Here is a 12,142-nt window from a genome sequence, read left to right on the forward strand (position 1 = left end):
CTGTTCCAACAGGACAATGCACGTCCGCATGTATCCCGTGCCACCCAACGTGCTCTAGAAGGTGTAAGTCAACTACCCTGGCCAGCAAGATCTCCGGATCTGTCCCCCATTGAGCATGTTTGGGACTGGATGAAGCGTCGTCTCACGTGGTCTGCACGTCCAGCACGAACGCTGGTCCAACTGAGGCGGCAGGTGGAAATGGCATGGCAAGCCGTTCCACAGGACTACATCCAGCATCTCTACGATCGTCTCCATGGGAGAATAGCAGCCTGCATTGCTGCGAAAGGTGGATATACACTGTACTAGTGCCGACATTGTGCATGCTCTGTTGCCTGTGTCTATGTGCCTGTGGTTCTGTCAGTGTGATCATGTGATGTATCTGACCCCAGGAATGTGTCAATAAAGTTTCCCCTTCCTGGGACAATGAATTCACGGTGTTATTATTTCAATTTCCAGGAGTGTATTTAAACAACCATACATGAGCAACGCCTATTTGAAAGAGGGGATCCGACAGCCGAACAGTTTCAGTCATTCCACCTGGTAGGAGGTACACGGTTCGTGTTGTCTGTAGTTCAACCATCCCTAGGCGGTCAATACCGCGGTTCCATCGTGTCCGTATTGTTACTTTGTGCCAGGAAGGGCTTTCAACAAGGGCAGTGTCCAGGCTTCTCAGAGTGAACCAAAGCGATATTGTTCGGACATGTGGAGGAGATACAGACAGACAGAAAGACAGGAACTGTCGATGACATTTCTCGCTCAGGCCGCCCAAGGGGTACTACTGCAGTGGATGACTGCTATCTACGGATTATGGCTCGGAGGAACCCTGACAGGAACGCTACCATGTTGAATAAAGCTTTTCGTGCAGCCACAGGACGTCGTGTTACGACTGAAACTGTGCGCAATAGGCTGCATGATGCGCACGTCCATGGCGATGTCCATCTTTCCAACCGTAACACCATGCAGCGTGGTACAGATGGGCCCTACAACAAGACGAATGGACCGATCAGGATTGACATCATATTGCCTTCACTGATGAGTGTCGCATACGCCTTCAACCGGACTATCGTTGTAGACGTGTTTAGAGGGGATACGGTCAGGCTGAACGCCTTAGACACACTATCCAGCGAGTGCAGCAAGGTGGAGGTTCCCTGCTGTTTTGGGATGGCGTTAAGTCGGGCCGACGTTCACCGCTGGTGGTCATGGAAGGCGCTGTAACGGCTGTACGATACGTGAATGCCATCCTCCGACGGACAATGCAAACATATCGACAGCATATTGGCGAGACATTCGTCTTCATGGACGACAATTCGCGCCCCCATCGTGCACATCTTGTGAATGACTTCCCTGACGATAACGACATAGCTCGACTAAAGTGGCCAGCATGTTCTGCAGATATGTGCCCTATCGAACATGCCAGGGATAGATTGAAGAGGGCTGTGTATGGACGACGTGACCCACCAACCACCCTGAGGGATCTACGCCGAATCGCCATTGACGAGTGGGACAATCTGGACCAATAGTGCCTTGATGAACTTGTGCCACGGCGGGTACAGGCATGCGTCAATGCAAGATGACGTGCTGCTGGGTATTAGAGGTACCGGTGTGTACAGTAATCTGGACCACCACCTCTGAAGGTCTCGCTGTATGGTGGCACAGCATGCAATTTGTGGTTTTCATGAGCTTTAAAAAGGGCGGAAATGATGTTTATGTTGACCTCTATTCCAATTTTCTGTACAGGTTCCGGAACTCTCGGAACAGAGGTGATGAAAAACTTTGTTTGATGTGCTTAATACGCTAGAACATTCAAAACTAAGTTGGGAATCATGTTGTGGTGACATATCTTTAAGCTGGATCAAAGACTGTTTTAGATTACAGGGTCTGTAGAGCTGCAGCACTAGCGCATCTGGATAAAAAAAAGGGATGAAATCGATAAAGGCATTTGATAGAGAAACACTTGAACATTTGGAAAAACCCCGTATATCTTAAATCCAGATAGTTCCAGGGTAATTTTACGCTACTCTCCAGAACATATTAACGTACTGTAGGTGAGCAAATAATTTCTTAAAAATATTGGGAGTCGTCCAGCGCGCTAGGTGTGCATAAGTGGGCAATGACAAGAATCAACTTGAAGCTGCGACAGCCAGCCGTCGTATCCCTGCAGCGCAAGAGTAGAATCACGGTCAACAGTGGGTTGCTCACTGTGATGCAACGGAAAGATTCGGAATCTACTCCAGAATGACTGCGCAATGTAATAATTAGTGGCGGTTGCGTAGTTGCAGACCTCCCTACGTTTCCAGGAGAGTACCACATCGAAGGTGTTTCACGTCGACGGTCAGTGGCTTGATGAATGGAGCACCGTGTAACAGAAAAATCGTTGTCTTGTTAGAATTGCTACAGGCATTAAGTACGTCAGCCTACAGAGAAAAATTCGTGCCGTCAGTCTTTTTCATCTTCGTGTTACGTTTAATGGGGTTATACCAGTGCTGGCCCCATTAATGAGGTTAGTAAAAGCTGGATTGATCTTCGGTGGTCGGCATTCATAACACATCGCATACAATGGTTTGCTCTATGTCAGGAAATATCTCTTGCAATGTACATGATAATTACAGGGTGAAAGCGAATTCTAAAGACAAAATTTTGGCGGTTGTTCAGGGATATTTTCTCAGTATTTTGGCATAAGGGACTCATGGTCTCCAGTGGCTCGATGCAGAGTATTTACATTTCGGACACGTTTCTCTCCACGGAACATGTTTAATTGATGAGCCGTCGTAAAAATTGCTGTTTTGAAGAGCGCGCCGCAGCGCGTAGTGTGAAGCAGTCGCCCTCCGTTTCTGGAGGTGGCGCCGCTGTGGCAATCGCGGCTTTGGTGTCTCTCCCTCTGGTGGGAAAGTGGAAGGGCTGCCTGTTCACGTGCATTTAAGGGGCGCTATGAGTTCGCCAGACGATGTGTCTGGGTCAGTCTCTCGTCCCCAACTTGCTAGTCTGTCTCTCGTCCGCATTTTTAAGGCAGTTAGTGTCTGTCTGTCGTTCGGAGTGCTCGTATGTCTGTCGTTCGGATCAACCTTTAAAGCCGGCAAAATGAGAGTCTTTCCACTCCGGCAGTAAGAGAACTCGGCGAGTGGTCGCCTGGTCGGGGCTTAGTTCCTGCATCTGAGTCCGCCGCCAGTCAGCTCGAGTTTGCTCAGGCAATGGCCATTGGCGGTTGGATCGATAGGTTGGTCGGTCGCGCACTGAGACACAAGATGATTTGTCCGTCTTGAGCGTCGGCGCATGTGAGGTCGCCACGTGAGTCCAGTGGGCCGCGGCGTATAGCGAGGGATAGTGACTTCGCAGTCGACACGAGAGCAACAGGAGTCAACCGACGACATCAGTCTGGCCGGTGCGAGCTGCGACGCCGTGAGACGGGAGATCGGCGCGCCTTCCTGCTTCCGTTGAAGCGGCTGGTAGCGGACGGTTCGGGAGAGCGATTTGGGGGTGCTGCGCCGGCTCTTCTCGAGAAATCCCAGTTTATTAGAAGTTAAGTGATTGGTGATATCTTATTGATTTACTCTTGCTAAATTCTACTTGTTTTCTTGGTGAGGTCACCAGCCGTTTTGCTTTGGGGTCGTCCCACCATTGTTCCCCGTTTTCCCACCCGCGGGAAGGTGGTTCTTTATAAATTGAGTGGTCCGTTTTTGCCTTGTGGAGTAGGGGCGGGTTAGATTAACCTGCAATTCGGGTTGTTCGGTAATCTCCCTATCAATGTACCCTACGTTAGTAGCTGCCTCTGTCATGTTTGTCGGATTTGGTGTGTTAACGAATTTATTGCTTGGAGTGTAACGGCCTAGTACCTGAAATGTGTTTTGATCTTTGAAAACTTTGATATTATTGCCTGTGATCTTGAGAGGTGGTATCTGTGTACTGTAGAGCATCTTAACTATTTTTTGGCCAACCTTGTAGAATTTTATGTAAGATTGCATTTCATGGGCTTTTATTTAAATGATCATTTTAGTATATAAAGTTGCCACCCTTTCACCGTAAGACTTTTCTTAGAAGTTAAAATCAAGTTGCACCCTCGGTGGCAAGGTTAATGTTTTAATTGTTAGTGTTTTGTACCATTTCCTTCCCTCCTACGGGGGGTGCATAGTTTGTATGCTTGTGTAAATTGTTAAAACTCTTAGTTTAAGGTTATTTGGTGTGTTGCAGATTTGCACCAGTGTAGTCCTTCAGAGGCTGTTGTGAGTGGTCGTAACTACGGCCGTGTCAAAAGGGAGCGGCAAGGTTCTCTGCCCGAAAGCACATACAGTCAAAACTTGTTTCTTTCTGCCTATGAATAAGTTGTAACTTTGAGATTTCTGATTATAATTTTAAATCTGTTTCTTTTAGAAAAATGCTTTTAGGCACTATTAAAGTGAATAAAATTCCCATTTGTTAAAAGGAATTTGGTTATGATTTCATCAGTTACTCCCTGGCAACTACTACCACGATTACATAGTGTGATTAGATGTGTTAATGTTCTTGAAGAATCGCTAGTAAATAAAATAAATTTTTAACAATATTCTTTGAAAACAAATCACGGTTCAATCGTTGGTCATTGTCAACGATAAAATCCGCTACAAATTGTACAAATTAGTGACAATTAGAGACTATGCTCTCTAAGCGTGCCAAATGAGTTCTTGACTGTCATTGCAGGAATTATGTCAGTTTACTTTGGTTTGACCCTGTTGGTTGGTTTGCCATATATCCACGTTACATTAAGTGGTAGTCTGTAATTAGTGCCTCAGTGGTACATGAAAGAAGTTAGCTTTGGTTCGAATGGCTCTGAGCACTATGGGACTTAACATCTGAGGTCATCAGTCCCCTAGAACTTAGAACTACTTAAACCTAACCAATCTAAGGACATCACACACATCCATACCCGAGGTGGCATTCGAACCTGCGACCGTAGCGGTCGCGCGGTTCCAGACTGAAGCGCCTAGAACCACTCGGCCACATCGGCCGGTGAAGTTAGCTTTCATTGCAGCAGATGACAGTTCGTGGTTTCTTAAATCTGTTGTTGTCTGGTACATCAATCTAAATTTTGACCGTCAGATGTCGTGAACAGTACATTCGCTAATGTTAGGGGTACACGGTCGCTCCCACCAGTATTTGGACTTTGTGTTGTGTGTCGTACTGGTCTCTCTATATTGCATTTAGCACTGTTCACTTCCGTTAATGGTTTGTTTTCCCGGCTGTGTTAGCTGTACATTTACAGTGATGCACAGCACTATGGATAGAGTTACCGATGAAGAGCTGGCCGAAGTGCAACTCGTCTGTGGGTTCACTGCATCTAATGGAAGAACAGCACAATGACTATGCCGAGCTATTCCCGCAGCGGAGACGACACTACACAGTATTTTCCCATCTGACAGTTGGCCCTTTTTTGTGTGATTGCATAACATAAGCTTTTCCACTGTCGTGAAGGTATTTTCATTAGAAACGGATGTAACTCAGGAGGCAAAACGAATTAAAAAATTATTACGTTTTTCCTCTGTCACGAGTCACCTGAAGGTTTAAAATTTGTTTTGTAATGACAGGACAGAGATTCCGTAACAACGTTTGAAACTGTAAGACATTTGAAGGAGCAAGTATGCGCTCTGACTATAATTTATTGATTATGAAGTGCAGATTTAAACTGAAGAGACTGCAAAAATATAGGAAATTAAGGAGTAAGGAGCTGCATAAATTGAAGGAGTCGGAGGTAGTTGATAACAGGGGAAAGGATAAAGAAATACAATAGAGAGCGAATTGGTAGCTTTGAAATAAGGTAGTGATCGAACAGGTAAAAAGACAAACGGCTAGTACAAATCCTTGGACAACAGAAGAGATATATACTTACATAGATAAAAGGAGAAAATAATAAACTACACTCCTGGAAATTGAAATAATAACACCGTGAATTCATTGTCCCAGGAAGGGGAACTTTATTGACACATTCCTGGGGTCAGATACATCACATGATCACACTGACAGAACCACAGGCACATAGACACAGGCAACAGAGCATGCACAATGTCGGCACTAGTACAGTGTATATCCACCTTTCGCAGCAATGCAGGCTGCTATTCTCCCATGGAGACGATCGTAGAGATGCTGGATGTAGTCCTGTGGAACGGCTTGCCATGTCATTTCCACCTGGCGCCTCAGTTGGACCAGCGTTCGTGCTGGACGTGCAGACGGCGTGAGACGACGCTTCATCCAGTCCCAAACATGCTCGATGGGGGACAGATCCGGAGATCTTGCTGGCCAGGGTAGTTGACTTACACCTTCTAGAGCACGTTGGGTGGCACGGGATACATGCGGACGTGCATTGTCCTGTTGGAACAGCAAGTTCACTTGCCGTTCTAGGAATGGTAGAACGATGGGTTCGATGACGGTTTGGATGTACCGTGCACTATTCAGTGTCCCCTCGACGATCACCAGTGGTGTACGGCCAGTGTAGGAGATCGCTCCCCACACCATGATGCCGGGTGTTGGCCCTGTGTGCCTCGGTCGTATGCAGTCCTGATTGTGGCGCTCACCTGCACGGCGCCAAACACGCATACGACCATCATTGGCACCAAGGCAGAAGCGACTCTCATCGCTGAAGACGACACGTCTCCATTCGTCCCTCCATTCACGCCTGTCGCGACACCACTGGAGGCGGGCTGCACGATGTTGGGGCGTGAGCGGAAGACGGCCTAACGGTGTGTGGGACCGTAGCCCAGCTTCATGGAGACGGTTGCGAATGGTCCTCGCCGATACCCCAGGAGCAACAGTGTCCCTAATTTGCTGGGAAGTGGCGGTGCGGTCCCCTACGGCACTGTGTAGGATCCTACGGTCTTGGCGTGCATCCGTGCGTCGCTGCGGTCCGGTCCCAGGTCGACGGGCACGTGCACCTTCCGCCGACCACTGGCGACAACATCGATGTACTGTGGAGACCTCACGGCCCACGTGTTGAGCAATTCGGCGGTACGTCCACCCGGCCTCCCGCATGCCCACTATACGCCCTCGCTCAAAGTCCGTCAACTGCACATACGGTTCACGTCCACGCTGTCGCGGCATGCTACCAGTGTTAAAGACTGCGATGGAGCTCCGTATGCCACGGCAAACTGGCTGACACTGACGGCGGCGGTGCGCAAATGCTGCGCAGCTAGCGCCATTCGACGGCCAACACCGCGGTTCCTGGTGTGTCCGCTGTGCCGTGCGTGTGATCATTGCTTGTACAGCCCTCTCGCAGTGTCCGGAGCAAGTATGGTGGGTCTGACACACCGGTGTCAATGTGTTCTTTTTTCCATTTCCAGGAGTGTAGATCAAAAGATACAGTCAAAAATAAATCCAGACATCTAAAATATGATATTGACAAAAAAGTGGTTAACGGCTACGCAGAAATGGCTAGAAGACAAATGGTAGGATGTGGACGTATTCATAACTAAGGGAAAACTGAATGCCTCCTATAAGAAAATTAAAGATTCCTTCGGCGAAAAGAAGGGCATCTGTACGAACATCAAGAACTCAGATGGCAAACCAGTACTGACCAAAGAAAGGAAAGCTGAATGATGGAAGCGATGTAGAGAAAGGTTGTACAAGGGAAACTAAGGGAATAATATCGAAACGGAAGATTAGAGATAGGGTACCGCGAACAGAATTTGACAGAACATTGAAAGACTTAGATCGAAACATAGCACTTGGGATAGATGACACTCTCTCTGTATTATTGAGATCCATTGGAGAGCCAGCCATGACAACATTTCCACTTGATGTGTAGGGTATATCAGACTTCAAGAAAGATGTAATAATTCTAATTTTTAGAAAAGGGTAGGGGCTGCTTGGTAAGAATACTACCGAAACATCGGTTCAATAAGTCATGATTGCAAAATTATGACACGAATTATTTGTGGGAGAACGGAAAACTTGTAGAAGCTAATATCGAGGAAGATCATTTTGGGTTCTAGAGAAATGTAGGCCAATACTCACCTTACGCCTTAGCTTCGAGTGTAGGTTAAAGAAAGGCAAACCTACGTTTATATCATTTGTATATATAGAGAAAGCGTTTGATAATGTTGTCTGGAATACACGCTTTGAAATTATGAAGGGAGGAGGGATAAAATTCAGGGACAGAAATATCATTTATAAGTTACATAGAAAATACGGTGCAGTTCTAAGAACCGAAAGACTTGAAAAGGATGCAGTGCTTGCGAAGGCAATGAGACCTCATAGTAACCTGTTCCCAATTCATTACATTTGTACCATGAGGTAGCAGTAAGGAAAACAAAGAAAATTTGGGGAGGAAATTAATGTTCAAGGAGAAGAATGATGAACATTGAGATTTTCCGGTGATGGTGTAATTCTGTTAGAGGGAGCAAAGGACTTGGGAGATCAGTTGGGCGGAATGGATAGTGTCTTGGAAAAAAAAAAGTTGTGAGATGAACATAAACAAAAGTAAAATAAATGTAATGGAATTTGTCAAATTAAAGGAGACGATCCTGAGAGAATTAGATTAAAATGAGACACTAAAAGTAGTAAATGCGTACTGCTATTCGGGCAGGAAAATAAATGATAGCCAATATAGAGCAAGAAAAGCAGGTCTGAAAATTAGAAATTTAATATAAGTGTAAGGGTTAGGAAGTCTTTTACGAAGGAATTTGTCTGTAGTGTAGCCGTGTATGGTTGTGAAAGAAGCTTTTGAAATGTGGTACTACAGAATAGTGCTAATGATGCGGTGGATAGATTAAGTAAGTGATGAGGAGGTACTGAATCGAACTGGGAAAAAAAGAAATTTATGTCACAACAAGGAGACTTCTCGAGACATCAAGGAGTCGACAGTTTGGTAGTGGAAGGAACCAAGAGGGGCAAGAATTGTAGCGACAGACGAAGGGATGAATACAGTAACCGTGTTCAAATGAATGTAGGTTGCAGTAGTCTAGTTCTATGGCATGGTGTGGTAGCGATGGAGTGATATGACGCTTTTCCGTTACTGAGCGTCCAGTCTCTAGATAATTGTTTATATGGTTAGCTTCACTGACTGCTGTCACAGTGATCTCGACTTGGATTTCTGGTACTGCCATATAGTTGCTTCTTATCTAGTTGTCTGGAACATGGTTCATTCCAAAGGCGGAAAACAGAGAATTTGCTTCAGCAAATAATCCGCAGAAGTGAGATCAAGTCAGATGCTTGTACCAGGCTATGAGCTTCTGTACGTTGAGAAGTAATGCCTCTGAATTTTTTATGTGAAAATTCTTGAAGTCTCTTAAGCAAATCCACTGCGACAGAGCGGTTCTAGGAGCTTCAGTCGGGACCACACTGCTGCTACGGTCGCAGGTTCGAATCCTGCCTCGGGCATGGATGTGTGTGATGTCCATAGGTTAATTAGGCTTAAGTAGTTCTAAGTCTAAAGGACTGATGACCTCAGATGTTAAGTCTCATGGTGCTTAGAGCCATTTCAACCATTTTTTAAACAAAACAAGCGATATTAATATTCTACATCATTATTCTTCGTGTGTAAATATTTGTAGCCCTCCGCTCCGACTTACAGCGTGTAACATGGAGGTAGTATGGCATAAATTACTCCTCGTGTTCCGAATGATTCAATTTTCCCTCTTTCTTGACATACAGTGTGTGAAATAATACCAAATTCTGGATTGGATTGGATTGGACTGTTTGGGGGAAGAGACCAAACAGCGAGGTCATCGGTCTCATCGGATTAGGGAAGGAAGTCGGCCATGCCCTTTCAAAGGAACCATCCCAGCATTTGCCTGGAGCGATTTAGGGAAATCACGGAAAACCTAAATCAGGATGGCCGGACGCGGGATCGAACCGTCGTCCTCCAAATTCTGGTGGACAAGGTGTGTAAATATGAGATTAGTGTTATTGATTCAGACGAATAGTATAAATCTTAATCATATAGGCAAATGTTAATGTTAAATGGCTTGTTCTGTGTGTAATGTAACAATGTCGGTGTCTTAGAAATATCATTATGTAATAGAGAATTCGATGACTTCGTCAGGGCATGGAGAGCCCTCTTCGCTTCAGAATGACTATGCCAACCCAAACACAAGCACTGCGACATTTGTGACAATTTGACGCCTTCGGTTCACCGTCATCGATTATCCTCCATACAGTTCCGACTTGACCACAACCTATTTCCATATGTTTCCAAAGTTTAGAGAATACCTTCGAGAAGTTCATTTTTATAGTGAGGAAGCGGTGCAAGTAGAGGTGATATTGTGGGTCCGTCAACGAAGTCAAATACTGTACAGTGACGATTTCAACAAACAGGCCTTACGCTGGGAGAAATACATTCGTCCCTAGGGTGACTATGTTCAGAAATAAATATGTAGACAAGAAGAATAAATATTTAGGATGCTAGTAAAATTTGTTTACTTTAAAAATCTGTTTGAGATTACACATAAAGAATTAGCGGACATTACTTTTCAGCATTCCCTGGTAGTTGAGGTAGTCATGTAGGCACAATAAGTTCTGAATACCTGAATGAGAACGTGCTCGGGAGTATAACTGCTCATATTTATTTAACAGATGATCAGTTTTACTTTCTGTGTATTTTTCTGTTTCATTCCAGAATGGGCGACATTATCCTCAGTGCACTAACCATAACAGACAACACTACAGCGAAGAGTGGAAATGCATTTTCTCTTGTGTTGCACTAGTCTTTAAAATTTTCAATATTGTTTCGACATCATGGTCTCACATTTTAGTCCTGGACCGCTTTCTGTCAGTCAAATTTTTTATCTGGATGCTGTTTCATTGAAAGTGGACAATTTTCATAACACAAACACGCAGAAGACTCTCTTTAGCGCTTAATAATTAGTAATTCAGAGAAGAGTAACTTCATTACGTGTATTTAGGGGAGACTGGGGCTAGTTGTTACGTGGGGCAACTTGTTACATGCGAATTATGAATTAACTGCTGCTGGCAAAGCATTTTCTTCCCAGTAGATGGTAGTCAATCGCTGGATGGTATGCTATCTGAAGTAAAGGACTGCGAGAGAAAATATTGTTTCTCTGTCTGTTTGCAACTTCTTTCTTCTCTGATTATGTTTTCTAATAGCGACATAGCCATTCTGTATATAACTGCAATTGTTGGATCACCTAGTAGTCTTAACTGCAAGTGAGTGATAAAATATTTAAAATTTCTCTACAACTGAAAATTGATGTTAATCTATAAACGAATATCAAATGACGTTGTATGGGGCAATCTGTTATAGGTCCGTCGGGGCTAGTTTTCAGTTTTGTATTATGCATTTTCCTTGTGAAGGCAACATCAGAAATTATAAAAAGAACACAAATGGAGGCACAATGCTAAAAGAAACATATAACGGATCTACAAAATAAGTAATTTAAGGTTACACTAATTCGTAAAAATAAAATAGGCTTTGCTTTTATACTGATAACAAATTGTGTGTAAGAAGAAACAACAATAAATGATACGAAACTATAACATTTTTATCAATGTTTAATAGGCTACACTATGTGTAACAATTTACTCACCCTCTGTAACAATGCGACACATTCTGGGTTAAATTGCTACAATGTACGAGCATATGTCCAGAACTGATGTCAACTCAGTGATATTCCGATAGCTCTATTATAAGGTTTCTGGCATTAAAATAGATCTAAAATTATCTTGTAAGAAACATTATTGAAAAAACTATAACAAATAGCCATGGCCTCTCCAATTCATTCAGGTCATATTTCTTGCCTAGCATCGAACCGAACTCTCCTCATAGACATACGTATTAATCACATCACATTAAACAGCGCTATCATTTGTACTATACTAACTAGAATATAAAAGCGTAATACGGCAATAAGAAAAGAACGTTCGTTAACAACCTTCAAAGATTGCAAATTGCGATGTGCAGGGACTCTATGAGAAGCAAAAGCTCAACTCCCGCTAACTGAAGACAGAAAGCATTATTTTCCAACGGAGTTACGTGTTATAAGTGGCTGTATCTTCCGCAAGTTTCGTCATCAAGAAATGTACAACGTTTACATACGATTGTCTTGCAGTAGCCGATTAATCACTGCACATAAACATATACCTCACTCTCTCTTCCTTGCTGCAGTCGGCTATCGCGGCACATACTTATATGTCTGTGTCTATTAATCTCTTGCGCTGCAACACC

Source organism: Schistocerca americana, chromosome 4, assembly GCF_021461395.2.
Source record: "Schistocerca americana isolate TAMUIC-IGC-003095 chromosome 4, iqSchAmer2.1, whole genome shotgun sequence".
Taxonomy (NCBI): Eukaryota; Metazoa; Arthropoda; class Insecta; order Orthoptera; family Acrididae; genus Schistocerca; species Schistocerca americana.